The sequence below is a fragment of the Larus michahellis genome, chromosome 1 (assembly GCF_964199755.1).
Source record: "Larus michahellis chromosome 1, bLarMic1.1, whole genome shotgun sequence".
Lineage (NCBI taxonomy): Eukaryota > Metazoa > Chordata > Aves > Charadriiformes > Laridae > Larus > Larus michahellis.
Window position 1 is genome coordinate 123,389,967 of NC_133896.1, and position 23,698 is coordinate 123,413,664.

General features: G+C 43.3%; 1 protein-coding gene across 2 annotated transcripts in view; it reads right to left on the minus strand.

Moving 5' to 3' along the window:
* KCNJ6 (potassium inwardly rectifying channel subfamily J member 6) overlaps nucleotides 1-17,394 on the minus strand; it is a 162,938-nt gene extending 145,544 nt beyond the window's left edge. Inside the window, exon 1 of one of the 2 annotated variants that reach the window (XM_074602125.1) lies at nucleotides 16,880-17,394. The gene's annotated coding sequence lies outside the window, so the exon portion shown is untranslated. The remainder of the gene's footprint in view (nucleotides 1-16,879) is intronic. The other variant, XM_074602114.1, reaches the window with a different exon arrangement.
* Nucleotides 17,395-23,698: the final 6,304 nt, after the last annotated feature.

The window sequence follows — 23,698 nt, forward strand, 5'->3', positions numbered from 1 at the left end:
TCCACCCCTACGCTGGGCAGCCTCTTAGAACACTTGATAACCCTTCAGTGAAGAAATTTTTCCTGAAAGTTTCTGTCATCCTTCCCTTCAAGGGCAATTAAAAACCTCCTCCAGGAGGAAGTTTATAAGTAAAGGTGGTCTTCCTTTCTCTTTGTCAGGAGGTGGCACTCCTCTTACCACTAGCTCATGGAACACCATTCTGCGGTCAAAGAAGCCACACTTCAGTTATAACTTTAGTTATACCGTGTGAGCAGGGGGGCTGAACCTTAGTTCTCATACCTTCATGAGCTTGGCCCTTCTCTAAAAGAACTGGCTAAGACTGTGTTTCTGATACTTATGTTCCTTGTGTTTCCCTAAGTCCTTCACTCCACCTCTCTGAGCTTCCTAATTAAATTTGATTTACTCATTCAAGGTAGTATCAGTGTCTGGATGGTTAGTGGTACAGGTAAGCCTGAGTAACTTTTCAGTTAGTTCAGACTCAGGCTGATTGGCAGTAACACATCCTCTGAATTCTTGAGGAGTTATATCATAATACATTTGAAATAACTGTTTTTCTGGCTACCAGGATGATGGGTCTGTTCCTGATCTCAGCAGGTGATTTACTCAGGAGCTGGAAACTGTCTGTCACAAAAGAAGGATGTAGCCGACTCAATCCCTCTTCTTCCTCCTGTTCTGTTACTGGTACTGTTGCAAAACTTATACAATCATCTACTGTCTCTGTCTAAGAGGTTTGCTGTGTTAAAATGTTTATGAACATTGTTTCATATGATGGCCCCATCTCACAGCTTTCCTTCATGAGTCTTATGAAATTCTATTAAGTGGGATCTCCAGTGCTGAACATCTTTCCCCTCTTGACCTCATGGAAACGGAAATAGAGCCCTTGCAAATGTAGGCCAAGGCTTGGGATGAAGCATTGACCTCATCTGTCACTGTCCTTAGTGATGCAGGTTGACAAATACTTGAGAGACAAGATACTTCTTGTGGAACTGCCTGTATTCATCAGCCCCTGTTATCTACATTGTGATACTTGTTCACACCTTATATTTAAAACTCTATCCTGAAATTTGTATTTAATACCTCTTGAGAGCTACTGGGTTAGTGGCTTACCAACCCATTGGCCTTGATGAATTCCGCTGCTTTGTTGTAAGGGAGACACTGATACCTGTGGTGAATTAATGGTGGGACTTTCTGTTGTACAGAATTGCTAACTTGGGTTCTAAAAGTTGCATAGCACTGTTATCATGAGCGCATGCCTATGTCAGAAGAAGTCCTGCCTCTTGATAGGACTAATTCTCCAGGGATCAGCACCACATGCTTTATATTCCCAGAATGGAGCTTAAGGACTTACGCATATCTTGAAGAGTGGGATTTTAATAAATAAGCAGTATTGCTACTCATGATATTTGACCTTTATGCTTTCTTTTATTCTCTGTTCAGGCACATTGGGAGAAATTCAAACCCTTGCTGAAGGAAGACTAAAACTCCTTCATTGAAATGTTAGCAAGTTTACAGAGGTAACACATTCTCTTGGACTCTGCTGTTAAAAAAACCACATTCTCTGCTCTCTCCATCCCACAACTCCCCTGTTTTTCATTGTACTATCTTTTATCAACAGCAGACCTGATTCTCCAGTGCATCATGCCCTGTATGTGCAAATGTTGCACATACAAATTTTGCACCTTGGGTAATTAGTCTGATTGAGATGGAGGTTTTACTTTACCTTGTGCTAATGCCAATATCCTCCTGTTTTGGAGACCTGCTCTAGTGTTGCTGTATGCTGTTCACACTCTTGCGAAGTGGTTGTCAAATTTTCCCATCCTGATTTTCACAGGTACGTATGTGAATCTCCAGAGTTCAAGGCAGGGGAGAAGCACACTTCTGACACTGGAACGCCGTTACTTTGTAATGGGAACTGGTCAACTGAGAGTTTGTACCTTTCTCCAAATAGATAACTGACCGTGGCTGTGCTGTGTTGAGCTTGGCTCTCAAGCTGGGTTTGCATCCAGCTTTTGCACATGGCTGGTTATATAATACTGCAGCAGCATAGGGAGACAAGAATTGCTTGATGAGGAAAGTGACAGTGGAACGGAGCACTGAATTTCATTATAAAGGTGAACAACTTCAGTTTGTGGCAGCTAAGAGAATGAAGTTTTTTAATGAGGATTATTTGGATTAGAGGATGATTGTACCAGGCAGAATATCCATCTCTCTCTGTATGTAATAAAGTGCTGTAGCCCATGGAATTTAATACAGTGACCTGATAAAAAGCATGCACAATTGCATATTTCGTACTAAATTCCTGTGGCCCAAGTCTGGTGCAAATAGTTGCCCATTGGTAATACTTGACCATGGAATTCTTCTGACATTCAGAAATCCCCAGGTGGGCATAGCTGTATGACCATCAGTAGCATGTGGAGATCATGCTGGAAGCTTTTGCCATCTCTTGTTCTCCATTCATGGCACTAGACTGAAGGTACTCGGAGCCATCCAGTATACTACAGAGCAGCTCTGTCATCTATGTCACCAAAGAACCCAAACAAGACTGGGAAAAAACTCTATTTCATCTGTGGATCAGCTCCCCATACCTATGCCCACCCACGCTGAGGAACTAGATCTGTAGAAATATAGTTTCTGCCTGGTGTATGATTACTGCATTCAGCAAATCGCTGAGTTTCTGTCCTCTGGTATATGATCCATTCGGTACAACAGCAGTGAGATTGCATGGCATGCAAATCAGGAGTTACTTTGGCCTGCATGTCTTTCCATCTTATCTTCCTTTTGTGGCACTGCCAATAATGTAGAGCTGTAAGATGCTTTGTGCTGCATCTACTGTAGTGATGCTAAGCTTGAAATGTTCTTCTTTCTGTGGGAGTTGCTAGAGGCAGAAGAGCTTCACTTTGAGATCCCACTTAAAAGTTCAAAGTGCTAATAATTAGGAGAAACCATTATTTGACTTTAAACTGAATGTGTGTCATCTGAACACTCAGTCTTTGATGAGTCTGAGAGAGAATAAACAGAACCCTGCAACATTGCTCTCCCAGTCATTGCCCTGATGCTGCTGCTTTGTTTCCTAAACTGAAATTCTGCTTTCTGGTTGTTTTTTTTTAGTAAGGACTGTGCTCTTTGATCTTGCCCCATTGCCTGTAAAAGGGGTACAGGTTAATAAGGGTTGTAATTGCATTTTATTTAGAAAATCGAGTACTCTGTCTTCCTGTGGTTAATGCTCTGAAGTGTTTCTTAGCACTTCTTAACACTTCACCCCTGCATGTTCTTGAGGTCAAAATATGTCATTCTAGTAGGAGACAGAATATATCATTCCAGTGGAGAAATGAAAACAATTTCAGTATAGGCATGTACTGGAGGATGGAATTTACTCCCTTCTAATATGCACAAATTAGAGTTTGCCTACTCCTCATCACGGGATAGTTGGTCGTCATTTTAATATACCTTTATACCCCCAAGCTTTCTCATTAATTTATTCTTGAGTAATATATTGAGGAAGAGAAGGGCTCCTTTAGGAGGGATGCGGGAAGTCCCTCCAAGTGTGGAGGGTAACTGTGGCACATTTTCAGAGGCCCAGTGGGGATAAAAGGCTTTGTTCATCAGCCTTGACAAACCATAGGAAGCAAAAAATGCTTTTTGCTACAGATATAAGGAGCGGGAGAAAGAGCAAGGGGAAAAGAAGACAAAGGAAAGATCAGCCACTTGAGGGGGAGTAAATAATGAGTATTTAGTTTATTTCAGTACCTGAAACAGCTGTGGTGGCCTAGCATATAGACGCTTGTATTAGTGGAGCTAAGAAAGAAGCTGGAGAAAAGAGCTTGATCAAAAGCAAAGCAGAACAGGGGTATACTTGTTTCATAATTCCTGGAAACGTTCTTGCTGTGCTTTTATTAGTTGACTGGAATGGCAATAGTGTAATTCAAGTAACTACTGTAGCAGTGTAAGTCAATCAGAAATTGGACTCTCTTAGGAAAAAAAACCTGATTGTGTGATAGTTAATGCTGTTAATTCACATTTTCAATTATTATCCCATAAGGATATGCCTATGAGGAAAATATCACTATGCTAAAGTTCCTCCATGAAGATTGATATAGGTGACAGAAAGTTAATTAATAGTTTCAATTTATTCCCACGGAAACAAGTAGGAAAACTCTCTTTCACTTCAAAAGGGGCAGCTACCTTTTATGTATGACTAGTATCAAAAATACACTGTTGAAAATATCAGAAGAAAACAAGCTCATGTTAAGGACTCAGAAGTAACTGAACCAAAACTTCTATGTATAACTGTATATGCCCGGATAGCTCTACAGACTTCAGTAGTACAGAGCTACTCATACAAGAAACATTTGCCAAATGAATAATTAAAATTTTTTAACATATGCCTTTTTTTAACATTTACCTTATTTTGCTGTAAATGAGTTAAAAGTTTCTCCAAATTAAGCAGCTTCCTATTCCAGTACACATGCACACAGAAAGAATATAGATAAAGTATTTGGTGAGGGTAGGAACTCTGTAGAGGTAACATTTTATAAAGAAAAATTCCAAATCCATTTCTGGGCTGTGATGCTGTGTACACCTACTTTCTGCAGGAGAAAGCTTTACAAATGAAATATAAACCTTACAGAAATATGACACGAATTTTTAAACGATTGCCAAGTAATCACTCTGTGATAGACTATTCACACAGAAAATCAAGTTATAGCCTGAGAAACAGCCAAGTTAGCAGCAAGAGATGAGGATACTCAAACTGGAAGGAATTATGACATTTAAAAATGAGAATAATGAACATGAGAATATTAAAAGTCAAAATACATAAGGAGTTCCACGATGACTGTAAACAGGAAAACGATATGCCTTTTAAGAAAGACGAGGTGGATCTAGGGAACTACAGGTTGACTAGCCTTTCTTCAGTCCTTGGGAAAATTATGGAGGAAATTCTCAAAAAAGTTATTTCCAGACACATGAAAGATAAGAACATGACCAGGAAGAGTCAACTTGGATTTATCCCTTGGAAAATCATACTTGACCAATCTGACAGCCTTCTACAATAAAATGATTTGGTCTGTGGAATAGGGCAGAGTAGCAAGACTTTAGCAAGACTTTCGACACTATCCCACAACTCCTGCTAGCCAAACAAGGACAAATGGACTGGATGAGTAGACTGTACGGAGGGGTGGAAAATTGTCCGGACCTTTGAACTTGAAGTGTTTACAGTTTCAGGTCTAACAGTTTATGGTGTTCCTTGGGGGTTGATACTTTTTGGGGCAAGTGTTAATGCCGGGACAACAGGACTGAAGGCATCTCAGCCAGCCTACAGATGACACCAAACTGGAAGGAGCTGTTAATGCACAGAAAGGATAGGGATGTTACTCAGAGGGATCTAGACAAGCATGAGGAATGAGCTATCAAGAACCTTATGAAGTTGAACAAGGACAAATGTGAAGTCCTGCACCTGTGAAAGAGCAAGCCATGCGTCAATACAGGCTGGGGACCAACTTGATAGGTAGCAACACTGCAGAATAGGACCTGTGGGTTCTACAGGCAGCAAGTTGCACATGAATCAGCTGTGTGCCCTTACTGCAATTAAGCCTGAATCTACACTGGGGTGCATTAGTAATAAATTAGCAAGCAGGTTGAGGGAAGGGATTATTTCCTTCTGCTTGGCACTGGTGAGGTTTGACTAGAGACCTCCAGAGTTCCCTTCTAACCTGTTTTTTTCCATAATTCTGTGAAATGATTTAATAATTCTTATATTCAGTATTGTTTATTAGGTTTTGTTCTGAGTTCATTAGAAGTCCGTGACAGGGGTTAAGTTAGAGTAATAACTATACATGCACTGAACAAGAGTCTTTTCACACTGAACAAAATCCTGAAAGTTGGTAGGACATACAAGATTAGGTTCTTCATCATTGGGACAGAGGAAATATTCATGGTCAGTATAAAGGTAAAGCATTTTATTTTCCAGTTACTTGTGTAAACATTTTTATTTGGGGAGAGAAGCTTTTTAAAAATTTCCTTTAACTTTTAGTTCTAATAGTTCTAATTTTGACCTCTCTACTAATCGTCAATACATGTTTATCTAGCTGCATCAGAACTACACTGTTCTCCTCCTTTTTGCCTCCCATGTTGGTGTGTAGGATTAAGTAGAAGTGCTAATTCTAGGTTATTGAGTATGGCTTTGATAATTAGAGTTATAACTGGAGGGTAAGGTTTGAAGTTTAGCTTTGGGTTTTGGGGTGGGATTTTTTGTTTGGTTTGGTGGGGTTTTTTGTTTGTTTGTTTGTTTTTTGTGTGGTTTGTGTTTGTTTCTTTGTTCTGATGGTGCATCTTTACCAATGGCACTCAACTGATTATGAAGCCAACTGACAAAATCCAGTCTTTAGCCTGACTGCTGAACTCTGAAACGTATGCTTTGGGCCCAGCCTCACTCAACTTTGGATTTCACTGAAATGAAAAGCTAGCCTGAAGCCAGAAAACTAGTTGTTGTAGAAAGTTACAGTTCTTCCTCGGTGTAATTTGGAAAAAGTGAAGCCTGATTTTTCTTTCTCTTCTGCTTATAAGGGGGCGTGCCTGAGGCCTTCTTTTCAAGAACGAAATAAAGATTTCTTGTCATTTCAGTTGCCAGTCGTTGCTCTTACCTTTCCCAATTGTACAGCCCAGCTCCTTAGCTTGTCTTTGTCTTGAACCATATGGGGTAGCCCTGCCTACACACTTGATAGCTGTAACATCAGTTGGCTACTGAAAAGGTCCTCTTTACACAGGATGTAGTCCAGCATGATTATGAGCCATGATATCTCTTTCAGGCATAATATAGTTTCCTCTCACTCAGTTTCTCCTTCATCATAGTGATCTCTATAAACAGATGATCTAAACATTTTTCTGTCTTGCTTTTGAAGTGATGGAATGGTTGGACTTATTGCCATAAATTGATATGGGTCTGATCACCCACTATTTGTTAATGGAAAACTTAATTAAGGGAAAGTAGAGATAGCATAAATCTGACTTTATTCTGAATTTTTGAAAATAATTATGATATTTCATTGGTTGGTGCGAGGAACTATAACAGATGACATTTTTTATGCCTTTGATTTGATCATTTCAGCTGTGCTTACCTCTACCGCTGTTGACTGATATTCCACGCAGGTTGCAACAGCCATTAATTTTAAAATAATCTGCTTTAAAATATATCTTCATATTTACTCCTAAATCCATGCTTTGGACCTAAAGCAGGCTGATCCTTATTAAAGGTCAAGCAGAAATACTCAGGCTCCAACTTCTGGTAACTGTTTGGGTGGATACGAGCCATTTCTGTCGAAAACGCCCTATGTTTACCCCTGGGAAGCCACAAAACTCCCATAGGAGTACCACATGCTTGCACTATGGCAAAATGTGAGAAACTCCATCTAAAAATCTTCATAAAGGAAAGAGATTTGGAATATTTGTAGATGTTTCTAGAATATGTTATTCCCTCTATCCGCTGGCTGCAAACTTAGAATTATGTAGCACAAATAGGAACAAAGTTTAGGCTGAATTATACAAAGATTTCTGATGACAGGTTTAAGTAATGAAGTCATCCTGAGATGTACTAAGGAAGCCGTATGTCAGAACCTTCACTCCTATATACCAGCCTATTTAAAATAAATTTACATTTAAGGTCTGATATGAAACCCATTTAAGTTAATGGAAAGACTTTAATGCCCTTTGACAAAATGCATGTACAAGATCACATATTTTCTGTGATTCTATTTCTGTAACAGCTTGGTAGGATTTACTGTTGCTATACATTTCCAGCTAGGCTTCATCCAATTCCTTTTGTTATTACTATTTCCCCTCATGATAATATCATACATCTTTTCTCTTCAGCATCTCTAAGCATCTACTGATTTTCCTACCAGCCAGCAGCTTAATTCTCTTCTAAGATGTGAGTTGTGTGTGACCCTCCAAACCCACCAGTCTGGCTTCTGAATGCAGCTGTAATTAAAAACAAAACAACAAACAAACCATGAGTTCTGCTCTTTGCAAACAGCTCAAGCCAGAACTTCTTCCTAATTTTGTCTGTCTGTTGGTTGGTTTTGTTTGTTTGAGGTGGGTTTTCTTTTTTTTTTTTTTTTTTTTAAATTCTTTGACTTATAGAGTACTTCAGTTTAAATTCTGATTGGAGATACATTGGCTTCATATCTGCTGTTGTTACCTCTTACTTCATGAAATAGCAAAGCTATTTCCTGCAGCAAACACTGCTGGAATGCAGTGTGACAATAACAGACATTTGCTGTTTTTGCACAGTGGGTACTATTTCTTTTCTGGTTAGCAGTTTAGAATACCTTTGTAATTATTTTTATATATCCAGAAGGCAAAGGCTTTCATAGTGTTGAGTTAGTGTATTAACTGCTGTAGCTTCTTGTGAAATGCATTTCTGAGCCCTGTGATCTGGTAAGAGGTGAATTCGAGTTAAAACCATACATTTGCTAGTTGCAAGGGGTAGAGAGATGGGAAATAGTGACCAGCAACATCTGGATGTTGCAAATTGGCCTACATTTCAGTGAGCCATCCCAGAACTATGGAATGGCCTGTTCTGAATATGGGACCGTTTATGATCCAGTTCTAGGGTTTTTTCCTTTCTTTTTTGTGTGTCTTTATTCCTTCTCTCTTGAGCCCTTCTCCTCCCCACCTCCTCCAACTTTTGACCCTCTTAAATTTTTACATAGCTTTGCAATCCCTGACTAGCAATGAAGAATGCAGTCAGACCCAGAATTTGGCACTGGGATGCAGCAGAAATTTGTGGTCACCTCTGAAAAGGTTAAGTCCAGTTGTAGAGAGAAAAAGTAATGGTAATGAATGTCTGGAGAACAGTTACACGACAGCTGTGTTCTCACATACAGCATAGCGCTCACAAGTGCAAAGTCAAAACTTAAAAACAACTACCACAAAATCAAATTGTAAATATCCTACATATAACTACAGTCACCATCACTAGAATATCACAGATATTGTTGGAATATTTTCTTAGTAACTACAATCTTCTATTTGTATGTTTCTCTCTGATTTTAATAGTAACTTCGGTATGTTTCTGGAACGTACATTAACACTGCTTTGTTTGTAATCCTAAAAGACTTCTGATGCACTTTATGCTTTAATGTAATTATGCCTAATAGATGGAATACAGCAGCTTTGTAAAGATTGTTCATATCCCTGCCAGATACTTGGCTGAGATAAACATGTATCTAGTTTATTTAACATGATTAACTACCTGAAGTATTAGGATTCTTATACAGCAATTCACAACAGCTAAGGCTTGCAAGATTACTGGAGAGACACTGCATTTTATGAGACAGCCCCAGTTTGACGTACACACCACACTGGGTAGCGCTAATGGGCTGCAATCCAATAGCCTCCTTTCTCCTCCTCCCATGTAAAAATGATGCTGGGTGAAGATTTGATAATCCCTAGTTCCCATTTAGTAAAGAATTAAATGAGGCATTTTATTTATTTCCCATCTAACTGATATGCTTTCCTGCATTTGTACCAGAGAAAGCCAGCAGCACACTAAAGAGAGTACAGCACCAGGGCTGTACCGAAGCCGGCACGGTTTCCTTTACTTCCCTTCCAGCTCAACCTCCTTTCCTCTCTGCATTGACATAGAGGCCATGAATCAGAGCCCGTTGCAATTGATGACAACCTTGATATCCCTGAACAGTGGCTGGTTTTAATTACTAAAAAAGGTTTCCTTTCATTTCCTTGCATAACTATGGTCTCCCTGCTGCTGCTGTTGGTTCCAACTATGGTAGTCTAAGGCCACCTCTGGGACCAGGAAGCACTGAGCTACTTCGTGCTGCAGCTGGGGAGTGTCAGAAACAATGGGAGAAAAAAATAAGCCTGACTTCTACGTAATATTGAGATTTTTATCAGCCAGCCAGGAAGGCAGTGATGTAGGACCATGCAAATGAAGAAGTTCAGTGGGTACCATTCTGTATGGAAACTCTGAAGACAGGGATTCATCACGCCTTCGGCAAGTGTAGACTGCCACATTGATTTAATTACTTGAGACGCATCCCATGAAACTTGAGGCACCAAAATGTGACACCTCTAGAGGTCTAATTGAGATCTTTGGTGAGCTAAAGTTGCTCTATAGAGTTGCCCTTCAGAGTCGTCCAGCTCTTTTCACTGATCCTATAGGGAGCCCAGGGAGGCTATACTTCTGAAGCAGGCATTGCCTATTGAAGCTTTTTCTGTGAAAACCTGGACCCATAGAAATCAATGGGGAATTCCCTCTCCATGTCCAGACAACTATTGAGCTGAAGAAGGAGATTCTTAATTACAATCATTTAGCATAAATGCTTCTTTTCAAGAATGGGAAATTGATCTGACAAGCTGATAGAAACTGCAGACTGTGTGTGTCAACAGAAGGGGGAGGGGGGGAGAAAAAAGCAAGAAGGTAGGAAATGTCATTATTTTCTCATTCTTCAAATTAATACTTTGAGGAATAATTTGGCAATTGCTCATTGTTCTAATGAACCCCTGCTCCTGATTATGATAAATACTAAATTATATGATAATTTCTCGTTTGCTTTCACTGACAAAGTTGTCTGTATTGACAGGACACAATGAGATTTTTTTTTTTTAAATGGAAAGCAAAAGCAGAGGATTTCCTGCAATGCTGCAAAACTGCTCTGAGCTGGTGAGCCTAAAGCAGGGATGCTTATGATAAAGCACTGCAGAACACAGTTGATTAGAGCATTGAATTAACTATGTTCTCGTGTGCTCTCTCTCTCATCATCTTGCTCGTTCTTTCAGCCTTCTATTTCACCCTTTCAATCTGCACATTATTGTTTTCTTGTCCAGAAGTTTTTCTGATAATTCAGCACAAATGCCAGTGACAAGCCCCAGCGTTATGCTCCAGCAAGTCCCAACAAATCCTGCACATGGTGGCCTCTTCAGGTCAGGCTCTTACAGTCGATGTAGATTAAATTAATGATGAATAATACAAAACAGCTGTACAAACCTATGATATTTAGTGTTTATTTGCCTATCAAATGCCATCACTGCTGTGACTGTAGCAATCAGACTAGCACTTCTCTTCCTAAAGGCACAGCTGGACTTAAAGACCCAACACAGTTAGGTCAATGGGTATGAAGTGACTTCAAAGTCAAGGTTAAGGCTGTTTCTGCAGGCCTGTGATGAGATGTAGAAACATATCCAAGCTTGTGCTAAAGCACCTCTCCCCACCCACACTGTCTCCAAACACTGCCTTTAGCCATGGGGCACAGGAGGATCATGGGGCACAGCCTCAAGACCAAAAGACAAAGATCACCTTTACATTTGTGCCAGCGTCCTGAAGTCTCTGTGTCAGGATGAGTCAGATGCTTCCTCTGGTTGGGAGGCTTTTCTGGTTGGGAGGCTCAGATGCCCACTTACACGTCAAAGTCTGAAGCTGACCTCTCTCAGTGTGAACCATTCACTACGCATATGACAGAAAGGGTAGGCCATTGGCAGTAAGGACTAATAGCAGTCTCTCTGGCTTAAATATTTGAATGAGCCTTCACTGTCTGCACTAACACATACAGTGCTATTAATGCAAGTGCTTTAAAAAACTTAAATCTCTGTGGAATCATAATTTACTCCTGTGAATTGCAAGCTATGCGTGAAAATGTTAGAGTTTTCTGACTGCAAGGCTAGTTCTGCCCTTGGATATACTACATTATTTTCCTACCAATGTGACAGAAGAAAGCAAATGCTTCTTGGAAGCAAATAATATCAAACAGAAGAATGCTGTATATCATGAATGTGCGCTTCCAGCCATATACTTGCATTCATTTTGAGGCCTGATAGAATGAGCCTTTCATTTTCTAATACTAATGTGATATATATTATTGTAATAAGGCAATGTGTCTTCTGAGGGCATTTCTGATCTTATTGTCAGTTAGACCTACAATAACAGTATGACTCCTATTCTTGTGGATCCTTATACCAGGAATATCATGCTGTACCTCATACCCAGATACCATCAATGGCTAACCTGAAGTTGTAACTGGCAAATAGAAGCAGGGAATCAATGGCTTTTCACCTTTTAGTTATTTTTTAAATTCAAAACTCTATCGACTCATACTCCAGAGCAAACTTCTGTTAGAGGTTCTTCTCAGTTATGTTAGAACTTCTTCTGCAACCTCTGGCATGAATTGGGGCTTGTGCAGTCAGGACTGTGTACAGTCCTCGCACTCATGCAGATCTTCACTGATTTTACTGGGCATTGTGTGACTGAGGTCCATTTGCATGAACTATTGGTAGAAATTGCGTATTTTTTAAGAACTTTAAAATTTTCTTTCTTTTCCCCCTGTATCTGAAGACAGGATGTTCTACTGGCCATATGTAAAAGCTTGTGAATAGAGTGCATGGTACTAGCTAGCAAAAATCTATTTTAATGAGCCTTTAAAATATAAACAAGATGTGTTTCCTTAGTTGTCAAATTCCCTTGGCCCTGCATGATATTCTACTAGACATTCCATGGGTGATGAGTTAAATGAGGGTGGTGCTCTGAGCCTCCTTATGGACATGATTCATATCTGCAGCACAATGACTTTGCAGCTGCTGGAGTAATGTGTAGGACTGAAACATTCCAGGCTCTGCACATGACTTTTGACCACAAAGGCTTTCCTCCTCCAGCCCCTGCATGGCCAGGACAGCTTCCATTCACCTCCTGCAGTATGCTGGGTTGGGGTGGCCTGGTGTGGGCTGCCCTTTTGACAGAGACTCCACAACACTGCCATGAGGCTCTGCCAGATCGCTTCATGCTTCCATGACAGCCAGCATCCTTGGCCATAATTAAAAATTGCAGCGCTGTGTGAAAAGGTGGAGTTAGTAACCTCCTATTGTTCAATACTTTTATTCCAGCTATTCGTAACACACATATAATAAAATTGTATTTCCAATATCCATAGTATTCTAGTAAAGCATCCCATGCACACTTTTGGGGGAAAAACCAAAAAAATCTTCCAGAAAGTCACTATCAAGTGGGAATGAGATTAAAACTCTTTTCTTGGGTTTACTGTTTGGTAAATTTAGTGTTCATTGTTTAAGAAACATCATTCTCTTTCTGCATGATCAATATTTAAATATTGATACTTAATATACCAGGAATATTGTTTTCTTGTATCAAACTGCCTCCACCAGTAATAATTGTATGTTCACATAAACGTAACAAACACATTAACCTAAACCACAGCTCTTTTTAAAAACTGACAGTGTTTAATTGTCCCAATTAAAAAGCAACATTCTGTCGCAAGCAGATGATGAAAACACTGAACAGAGCTCCCAAGCTTTTAACAACAACAAAAATAAAAGAAATAATAAAATAGAAATGTGTTCTCTGTAACGCTTCAAGAACTACTACTTAAAATATAGTTTAACTTCTTTGGAAGAATGCTAATATGAATTCTTTTACTTCTTACTTTTAAAGAAGCATATAAACAACACCTGAATAAAAATCTATTTGTATATGTGAAAATACCATGAGAAGATCATGACAAACCCAGTAATCTTACACCAACACTGTCCAGAGTTTCTGATATTTTGCAGGTAAAAGAAAGAACAACATAGAGCCTATAGCTGTGAAATATTTGAATAAATGTGTTGTGATTGATATTTTATGAAAATGTAAATTAAATTCTTTTTCTCTTGCATAGTTTGAAGGAGAGAACTTGTCTTCCTTTCAAAATACCATGTTTCAATAAAATGAATATAAAACAAGGCTACAAATACATGCTTATGAAAAACAAATAAGTATTTTCTGCAGTGAAATTATGTATCTTGGAAAGTTCATACTGAACATGATGTAAATGCACTGGCAGAAATTACACAAATAATTCTGTCTTTTACTAAACTGATTAAGGTTGTGGGGTTTTCTGTTGATGTTCCTATAATTAATTTTTTTAATGTTGCTTATAGGGCAAAATCATTTTATAATTATCTGATAAAATTATTCTGACGCTGCAGGAATATTGCCTTACATAACAAAATCAATAGCTTGAAGTATTATAAATGGTCTGGTAACTGCCCTGAAGAGCTGTATTCTATTACTTCTCTTCATTTTCCTACAGGAAAGTAATGAGTTCCCAAGACCATACTTACAGTTCAGTCCTTTATTTCCACACTCCCTATGAGATAGGTCTGAAGATGTGAGGCCCATCATTAAGAAATTCAGGTCTCTGTTTCCATAAAGGCTTAACTCATTAGTTCACTTGGCTTGTCAAGAAGTGTAGTTAGGGCAAATTGTGGATCTACAGTTAAAAAGACTTTACTTCAACTTGTTATTCTTCGAGATGAATTTGTTTGGAGTCCCTGCATAAGTACAAAGCCCGACTAAGTCCCATGCATGAATAGGACTCATCTATGTGGCTGTCTCTGCTAAGCTAGGACTTACTTGAAACAGACCTTTTATAACAAAGAAGGAACGCAGGCAAAGAAGGAACCCAGTAGCTGGTGTGATTTCACAGCTTGATTATAGTTAAAGCATAACCTCAAGAGGCTGAGGACTTGGATTCAAACCCAATAATTCTACATGTATCTATAGTTTACTGCCTAACAGGACCAAGGCAAGATTAAATAAATCTTGTTTGCTTAATGAAAAAAGAACATCCTGACACAGCGAACAGCACAAAAGTGACTAATCCATCTCTATCTTCCCCAGTGAATATTATTCATTATGCTGTTTGCTTTTCTAGAATATTTTTTCATAGTCTGAAGCAATAATTGCATATGTAACTACTAGCATGAGATATGTATAGGAAAACTGAGCCAATAATTTACAGCCTATCAGTGCAAGAAATATCTCTTGGCTTTTGGTGAATTATCACTAACCTGCATACTTTTTCCACCTACTTTGTGTATTTCTTTAAACTAGTCACCAAATGTCTGAGGGGAACAGTTCTTGATCAGGAGGTGTTTTTCTGGTTAGTTGATTGTGTCTGTCTGACTGGCACAAATTCCACCTGTATAACTGTGCACCTCAGCAGCAGGATAGCTCCCTAAGCTAAGAGTGCAATTTCTTCAAGTGCAATTTCTCAACAAGTTTTCTTAAGAAAAACAAGTCGAGAACACAATTTCCGCAGGACTCATTTTATGGATGTCATATGTGTGAACAGTCCTGCTGGGGAACCAGTTAGCTATAACAAGTTACTGAGAACCACTGCAAAAGAGTCGTAAGAAACAACCTTGAGCAAGTTCGTTTAAATGATGCCATTTCTAATGCGTTTGCTCTCCGCTTCTGTGTGCATTTGGCTCGGGAAAGTTTAGTGGCCCTAGGTGACGCTTCCCCTGGCTCCCGGCACCCGGCAGGAAGTGGCACCGTACTTGGAGATGGCTCTAGCAGAGGAAGGCAACCTTTTCTGGCGCGGGAACACCGTCGGGGGGTTCCCCCGGCCCTCCCAGCCCAGGGCCCCGCTCCAAAGGCCCCCTCCGGCCCCCCGCCCGACGCGCTCCCGCCGCCCCGGCGCTGACCAGTGTTCTGAAGCTGCCGCTGTCCGCGGTGCTGAAACAGGGCCGGCCCGGCCCCGCAGCCGCAGGCACAGCGCACGGGAGCTGGCGGTGCGCGGAGCGGCCGGGGAGCGGAGGACATCGCAGCTGGGGGGACACGGCTGGCGCGGCAATAAGCAGCCACAAGGAGCTCGCCCCGAAGCGGCTTCCTCCTCCCCTTGCGGCCGAAGAAGAGGCTCCGGGCGCGGTTACTCGGTGGCATCTGACTCCCCGCAACCGCGGCTCCCTGAGCCGTGTGGGGCGGCCCCTTCCCCACCACGGTCCCCCAGCCCTTCGCCGCCTTTTTTACCGGGAGAGAAAAGTTTTGTCTGTGGTATCTTTCTCCCCACCTTTGGGACCGGACCTGGCCGGGAAGGCACAGTGGCGGGGGCCGGGGGAGGAGAAGGGGGGAGTTATCTCCTACTTATTTATTTATTTAGCTCCTTCCTCCCTCAGGTCGCCATGGTGATACCGAGCTCGCTCTCCCTCAAATCAAGAGGAGACGGGCACCCCTTCGTAAGCAGCACCCCCTCCCCTCCTCTCCCGCTGCCCCTCTCCCACGGCGGAGGCTCTCTCCCCGCCCTGACCGCCCAGTGGGGCTGGGGCCGCGCCGCCCCCTCAACTTGGCTCCGGCTCCTTTCAGCCTGGTCCCGGCTGCCCTCAGTGCTACCCTGGCTCCCCTCAGCCTCGCCCGAGCTGCCCTCAGCGCTCCACTCCTCAGCCCAGCGCGACCCCAGCTCCCCGCAGCGCAGCCGCCCCCCGTTGCCTTCCCAGAGGAGGAGTGAGACGAGAGCAGCCAAAACAGCATCTTCCTCCACCCCCGCTTTGAAGTTCTTCCCGGTTTCGGCGCTGCCGCTGGAGCGCCGCTGGGGAGGGGGCGGCCGGGCGGGACGTCGTCCCTGGTCGCCCCTGCCCGCGGGTACCCGCTGTCGAGCCCCGAGGCGAGGAGACGCCACCGCAGTCCCGGCCCCGTCGCGGCGGCAGCGCTTTGCCCGAGGGCGTGGGGCCGGGGCTCCCACGCGGGAGGCTTCCGCGACGGCAGCTGGAAACGAGGGCCTCCGGGGCCGGCCCGGTTCCCCGTCGTGTCCCCCCCTCGGCCGCGGCTCCCCCGCCGCCAGCTCGTCGTTTGCCCAGCCGAAAGCGGCCGAGGCTGCTCGCCCCCCGGTTACATAAGGAACGCACCCCGTATCCCGCGGCACCGCCGCTGTGGCTGCCGGGGGGCTTGAGGAAAGGCGTTTCTAGGGGGGGAAGGCGGGGGGTGGGGGAGCTGGAAAAACGCGGCAGCAACGAGTCGTAAGGGCACAGGCACCAAAACGCAAGCCCCGAGCCAGCACCTCCACCGCTTCCCTTCGGGTTACCCTCCCCGCCTTACCTGGCGGCGGCACGCTGCTCTCACTCCATGCCGGCTCCCCGCGGGACGGGGCAGGGCGGCGCTGCCCGGCTCTGCACCGGCTCTGCACCGGGCTCCGGCTCCGGCTCCGGCTCCCAGCCGGTGGGTGCGTGCTCGCGTGCGAGCGCCGCTCGCTGTCACACGGCCCCGAGGATGCTGTCGGGCGTCTCCATTCCCCACGCCGCTCGCCCACCCTCCCGCGCCGCTCTGCCGCCGCGCAGACGGGCACGCCGGGGCAAGCGGCACCCGCCGGCTGCCGGGGCTCCGCTCCGGGCCGCTTCGCTCCGCTGGTAGCGAGAGCTGGGGGGCGACCGGACGGCCGCGGCGGCGCCGCGCGTGTCTGCGTGTGTGTGTGGAAACGAGGGAGGCGGCGATGCGCGGCGCGGAGCGCGGCGGGCGGGCGGGCGGGCGGGGGAGGCACGGCCCCTCAGAGGCAGCCGCGGGCGGGCCCAGGGGCTGCGGCCGGCGCCGGGGGGCTGCGCTAGCCCGGCCGGCGCGGCGGCGGCGGCGGCAGCGGCAGCGGCGGCGGCGTATCGGAGCGGGGCTGCCGGCAGCGCCACCTGCGGGCAGCTCGGGGAGGCGGGGGCGGTGCGCTCCTTCCGCGGGGGCGGCCCTGCCCGCTGCCTGCGCCTCCCCCCGGCCCGAGCGGGGCGGGCAAGCTGCCGCCGGCGGGGTGGGGAGCGATGCGGGGAGCGGCGCCTAGCGGAGGTGTGATGGGGGGAGTGGGGGTCCGCCCCCGCCGGAGAGCTCCGTCACCTCCCGTGGAGGTGGGTGACACGGCGGGAGTGGGAGGGGGCGAGGCGCTGGCTCTCTCCCCACCGGAGTGCGGGCACCAGCCCCGGCAGGCTGTCGCCCCGCCGTCTGCCCCGGCATAGTCCTGCCTTGCCCAGGTGTGCCCTCCCTGACGTGGCGTCCGAAGGAACCACAGGTGTATCCCGGCGACCGGCGGAGTCCTGGGTCTGTGTGCCGCGGGACTTCTCTGGTGCATAATAAGGGCTGATCTCGCACTGCAAACAAGCCTCCACCTCCTTCAGGGCGCTTAACAGCATCTTTACCCACCCTCCTTCCTGACTTACTGTGTGGGAAGGTGGTACCCTTGACGCTACTTCCCCAGTCTCAGGTTTGGTTGAAATTGTCCAACAGATACGACGTTCCTGGGAAGGAAGGGCAGCTGCCAGACGAACAGGCAGGTGCACATGTTCAGACACTAACAAACACCTTAGCTAAACCTCCTTGTCTCAGAAAACCTAGCTGAAACTAGAAATAAGACGACATTTACCAGACATCATCCTAAATCATTTTTCTTGTAGGATGCATCCTTTCCAGGCTACTCCACCTTACACACCACCTTTTGTGTCTACTTTGTGTTAAACTACCTATATTCCAAACTAATGCACCTATTTGGTGGGAAGCAGAATGGGCTTGTGGCTTTTCGGGTAACATAAATAATAGCAATCTACATTTTCACAAATCATATCAGTTTCTCTGTATATTTTTTTTTTTCTGAGATTAGCTGAAAGCACAGGTCCACAGCTCATCTGTTGCTCTGTGACCATGGATCACCAGTGATCTTATTTTTTCTCCTTCTGAGACAAAAGTAGTATTTTAAATCAGCACTGCTTTAGTTTGTAAATTCTCCTTATTTGCATTTCCTTTCTCTCCTCGCCCTTCCTCTTCACACCTTCCTACATTTCCTAATGTACTTTCTGGGAATGTTTTTTTTTCCTCTGTCTATTTTATCTGAGTCCATGCGTTTGTGTTGTGGATGTATTATATCATGCTAGTCTAAAAAATGGCTGTGTTCTAGTTTCTTAAGCTTTTCCCATAAAAGGGAACCCCACTGAAAAGAGCAATATGAGGCCTCTTCTTCCTTGGAGATTTGCACAACTATTCATTTCTTCTTGTAAACTACTGTTCTTTAAATTTCTTCCCTAGTGCTAGGAGCGTATCTACTGGAACACTATCTGTTCTCCAAGCTGAAGCTGCTTTTCTAGAGCCTGCTCCACTTGTTACTCATTTTTCATGCTTTCATTTGCCAACACAGCAGGAAAAGTGGGCATATTAAAATGGGAGAAAGCATTTCTGTGAAACAAGGGTATCTATGAGCTTATCCTTCCTGACTTCATGATCCTGACACAATGCAATGTGTGATAGGGCCTTTTATCTCTATTAATTGCTAAATATTTCAGGAGGAGCAGCATATGGATGGTTACATTGAGCTTGGAACCATAATAGCATCATTAAATTGCACAAACCCTTGTGCTTTCCAAATGGCACTTTTTCTCTTGGGGCGCACAAACTAAAATGGCTCTTGAACAGGTGCACAAATAATTATTTTATACTTAGCCTGCTGTCCCCCTTCACTCTATTTGTCTCAGTTGCAGTTTTCTCTAAGCCAGCCCCATGAATCTCACTGCAGACTGCAGAACCTCTCAGAGTCTATTAATACTTATGCTAGCACACACAGAAAAGATGCCTGCTACTTTTTAAGGTCCCAGGCAAATGCCTGACTGGTACGTTGCTGAGATTTCTTTTCCCTTTGTATTTCAGTTGAAGGCCAAAGGAGTACGTGAATTGGCAGACTCTAAATCCGTATTGCTTGTTCAGGGTGATTTCAGTTAATGGGCTTTTACGCAGAGATCCCTCCCGCCTCCCTTTGGACGGATAGTCCCAGAAATGACTTCACCAGGCTCATGCTTTGCCTGAAGGAAGAGTTTATGTCAAGAACCGAAGTTTATAGCAGCTTGAGGTTTTTGGAATTGGTTTTGGAGAGTACATTTTTTAAACAATAGGAAAAGTAGAGGCATGGGTTGATAAGGATAAGGTGGAGGGGATTGGTACATCCTACTTCAGGTGTCTAATCTTAGTAATTTACATTAGGAGTCTGCTCCAATTAGGCCATTGAAGACGGGAGTCCAAGGAGGGCTGCTCAGTGCACCTAAAATAAACTTCATTTTCGAATTGCCCTCTGGAGGGTTTTGTCTCCCTCGCCTCTCGTTAATTGTACAGGGATTGTGCAGAGGTTGTGGAGAGATTATATGGAGACTAACTGCCTAATCTACGATCTGACGCATGATTATCCCCCTCCAGTTTTCATTTTGCCAATGCAACATGGCATTTAAATGTGGAGAAATCAGTTGCCAGCACCTCTCTAGGAGTGATTTTGATGTACGCTTGCCAACTGGAGATGGTTGTATTTCAGTGAAGCTACAGCTCCCAGTACAAAATGTGAAAGCATGTGAATTCCCATGACCTTATCCTGCAAGCTTATGCAGCTTCATGCTCTCATTATCTAATTCACATCTGTAAGTGTACGCAATGCCATCAGCTTGCTACCTACACTGTAGTTTCTGATACGCTAAATCACCTGCGCCAGTCCTGCATGTATTTTGCTTGCTGTGTGCATTCTGCAAATGCAATCCCATGCACGACAAACAGCATTACATGTTTGATGAAATTGAGCCAGAGCTATCAGTTCTTCCCTTCAGGTTTGGAAATGTTTGCTTTGCTTGGTTTACGTCCCTCCTTTCCTCCGTGAGGGGTGAGTAGATGAATTGAAAATGTGTCTGCAGGAGAATTTCCACCACAGAATAGTGTTTTATACATAAACTCTGAGTTTTAACTACTTTAAAGAGTCAGTGATTTTAAATCTACTTCATTAAAGGATTGCTGTTGAGCTGTAAGACAAAGTTTGTCCAATGTTCTTCTCAAAATTATAGCACTTACCCGGCGATATCAAAATCACCCCTGAATGTATCAAAAAGCTTCTGTTTTTATGACTAAGATGTACACTTTGACAGTCATATGGCTAGCTGATCCCGACCCCTGGCTCTTATGCACCGTCACAAAACAAAAGCACCTGAAGATCAGGCTTGGGCGGGTTTTGATGTACAAGGGGAACAAATAATCTGGTAGCTTTGGAGAAGCCTCCTTGCCTGGAGCCTCCTTTGCTCCTCCTCTTGTTATTGCACTTTTTCTCACTGCCCTAGAAAGTGTAAGTCTAGATATTGCTTCAGACTATATGGCAACACCGAGAGCTTTTTCGCACAACAGTGAGAAAAGCTATGGTTACAAATGTCTGCTTAAAGATCAGCTAAAACAGTTTTGGTTCACACAACTTGATAATATTGACAGAGGGTCAAAATTTGGTGATCTAACAGAAGTTTTAAATCCTCAGTAGGTTTTATGGCTTGTTGGAGTTGGGGAAATTTTGCAGAGCAAGCCATTGGAAACTGAAGGGGAGATAAGGAGACACTAGTGGGTGGAAGCTGTCTGATTTTGTTTTCTGGCAGGAAGAATACCAGAGGGAATTCTCTTTCCCAGCCTACCACCCCCATTTTTTTCCTTATTTACACATCAATGCATGATTTTTTGGTGTCTAACATTTCCATAATGCAATCTGGTAAACCTAGCACAGCTGTTTTGAAAACCTGCCTGATATTTAAGATTGCTTTACTGTGCAAAAGCTCCTATTTCACTTGCTAGCCTTCCCATTTCTGGATGTCAAGATAGGGAATGGCTATAAATATGGAGTTAGGTGTCACAGTTGCCAAGATTTATTATAGAGAGTTTTGCAATAACCTTCTCCCCTTTGCCCTTTATCTATCTTCAGTATTCTGCAGGGTAAAGTCTATCTTTCTTGATATTTTTGGATAGTACTTAACACACCAAAGTAACTTTCCTGTCTGTGATCAAGTACTTTTGTAACAGGGGAACAAAACAAAAACAAATAAGCCAACCTAAAGCTATTGATCTTCATGAAGCATTATAAAAGCTGCTTATGTAAAGCTCTTTTGCAACCATCGCAGAGACGCAACGGAAAGCTTGGAATTTTGCTGCATGCAGAAGCAAAATCTCCCCATGTTTTCCACAGTATCCCATTTGATGTGCAAACTGTCTTGCCTGATAGCGTAGCTTCATGCTTGGACAACGAATACCTTTCTGAGTATTCTTCCATCTTTGTAAACTGCAGGACACATACCAATCATATAAAACTTTTTTCCCCTGCAAGCAAATTTAATTAATCAAGGCTTGATTAATTTCAATCCCCTTCTACTCCTTTTAGGAGTAATTATTTAAACTCTTTAAATCTCAAGTGACTTCCTTCAGCTCTCTTGTTTGGCTGTGATTTCTTAATCAATTGTGAATTTTAATTTCAACAGGAAATTTTTTGTTACTGGGGTCGCGTTAAATACTGCATTTGTGGTCTTCCTTGTATATGTTATAGAGCAGTCCATCACTGCTTCTCTGTCACTGCTTCTAGTCTTTCCTCCCTGTCTCCTCTGCCTCCCATTTCTACTTCAGCCTCCCATTTCCTGAAATTTGGTTCATAAAAAATTCTCAGCTCTGTTACGCTCTTCTGGGTTAGGACTAGAGGTCCAGAAACAAAGTACAGGGTCATTGGATCATGTCTGCACTGTGCCGTACAGTTCCTTCCTGACAGTGATTGCTGTTTACTGTAAAGCCAATCTGGTTTTTGTTTGTTTGTTTTATTCCTGGTACAACTCCTGAAGCATTACTCACTATTCTGATGGTGAGAAATTCACTTTGACATTATACTTTAAAATTTTGCTTATCTGGTTAAAACCTTTTTGTTCAGGTAGTGAATTTTCCACTAATTTAAAATCATGCTTACCTCATTTTCTCCCTTCCCTTCATCTGATCTACCGTATTTATGGCACAGAACTTAATACCCTCTTAGTCTTTGTTTTCCTAGGTTGAACTAGACCAAATCTTGCTCTTTTTCCCTTGTACCATGAGCTCTCCTTATCAGCCCGCTGGTCCTTCTCTGTGCAACATCAGTTTAAATTCATCTTACTTGTGCAGGAGGAACAAGAATTGTGACAATATTACTGCAAAAGGCTCATCAGTGTCATGTACAACAGGAACAATATTCCCCTCTCCCTACAGGAAACGTCCTAGCTGATGTGACGGAGGATCACATTTACTTCTTTACAGTTATATTGCACTCACGGCTCTGTTATCCTCTGAGTGAGGAGGATACAGTCAATTCCTTCTCTTTCCTTGTCAGTCCCATCATGTTCCTTAACTCAGGGCAGGAATTTCTGATTAATTCCTGACTCTGCACTTTGTACTATTAAATATCACCCCACACCTATTACTTCACTCTAGTTTTCAAGGTCATGCAAGTCACTGTGATATTCCCAGTCTTCCTGTTTTACAGACAGTAGTGCCTCAATTTGTGTAATCGACACTTTTCACTGGTACTTTCCTACTCTGCAATATAAAATAGTTTTGGCTGTGTCCAAAATTTGTCCAAATAGGAGAAAGGAAATAATTGACTTCAAAAGTCAAAAGCTAAAAACTATCAGTCTCATTGTTCAAAGTCTAAAGTAAGGTAGTGAAAATGGTGATGGTTCCTTCCTGCTGCAAAATCAGTGAGATTTTGTGGTACCGTCTCCCCTTCTGCAGTCGTTACATGGCAGGGCTGACTGGTTGTGACCACAAGACACTCCTCTCCCATGCACCTCTCCATTGGTGTGATAATTCACTACTATGGACTTAAACATAGAGGGGAATAGGTTGCATACTGCAAGAAAAAGATAGGGGAAGGTAAAAAAAGGCCTGTGTTTGGTTGTGGGTAAGAAATGATGCTCAGCACCCTGACATTGAGACTGGAAAGCTGGTTTGCTGCTTGGGGTTAATCCTGCCAGTGTTATGAAGGGTATTGAAACTGAAAGGGCAAAAAGGCTTAGTGAATATGATCAGTTATAAAAGCAAAGAGGAAAACTCATTTTTCCAAAGTGATGATTATAAACTACCCAATTAAGTAAACAAAGA